Below are 983 nucleotides of genomic sequence, written 5' to 3' on the forward strand. Positions count from 1 at the left end.
ATGGCTAATTCCGTCGTCACACAAGTACTTTTTTGAACACCGGCTACATTCTAGGGACTGCTGGGTGTGCTAGTGATGGAATTCAGAGACCGCCTTGGTGCTCAGCCTTCAGCACTCTTGTCTAGCACCCAAGACCCTCCGGGGTGGGCTTCAGGGAGTTTTGTTGCTGTCAGCTTCAGCCCTGGGCCCATGGTGACCCCACGCCGGACAGAACAAAATGCTGCCCCATCCAACTCCGTACCCGGGATCGGTTGTGAATCGGGTTGATCCGATCCATGAGGTTTTTGTTAGCTGGTTGTTTTCCAGGTCTTTCTTCCACTCCACCGAAAGCCTCCCAGGACCTCTCTGGCCTCCACGCAGACAGGTGGCGGCTGCGTATCAAGCACCTTGGTGGGGAATCAAACCCAGGTCTCCTGCATGGCACCCAGCGCTGTGCACGTGTGCATGCTTTGGGAGGCGGAGAGATAACCTTTGGCAAACCATCAGAGGGGGACTATGGTCTCCCAAAGGGTTAAGAACAAGCAACAGACCAACAAGCACTGAGTGTGTAGCTTCTCTGACTTATTGTTGTTGCTGTGCGCCGTCAAGCTAAGCACACAGAAGGAAGAAGCTGCCCGGTCCTACACCATCCGCACACGTGTTCTGACGTTCGAGCCCATTGTTGCACCACCATGCCAGTCCGGCTCAGCGAGGGTCTTCCTCTTTTCCACTGACCCTCCACGTTATGATGTCCTTCGCTAGGGACTGGTCGCTTCTGAGGACACGTCCACACGACATGGGATGAAGCCTGCCCCTCCTTGCTGCTTCTTCTTTTTTAAAGATATTTCCATATTGCTTCTTCTTTTTTCTTTTTTTTTTTTTTCAGCCACTCTCCCGAGAACCAGGGAGCCTCCTTATTTATTGCTAACGACGTATCGTATCACTTTCGGGGGGATCTGATTACAGAATCATACATCACAGAAAGGGGCAGTACAATCCATCCT

At 52.3% G+C, this 983-nt stretch overlaps 1 protein-coding gene across 1 annotated transcript in view; it reads left to right on the forward strand.

Annotated features, from left to right (window-relative positions):
- LIPC (lipase C, hepatic type) overlaps window positions 1-983 on the forward strand; it is a 175,044-nt gene that overhangs the window by 6,466 nt on the left and 167,595 nt on the right. The window lies entirely within an intron of this gene.

Source organism: Echinops telfairi, unplaced genomic scaffold (genome assembly GCF_000313985.2).
Source record: "Echinops telfairi isolate 266 unplaced genomic scaffold, ASM31398v2 ScPeMD7_8;HRSCAF=38, whole genome shotgun sequence".
NCBI lineage: Eukaryota > Metazoa > Chordata > Mammalia > Afrosoricida > Tenrecidae > Echinops > Echinops telfairi.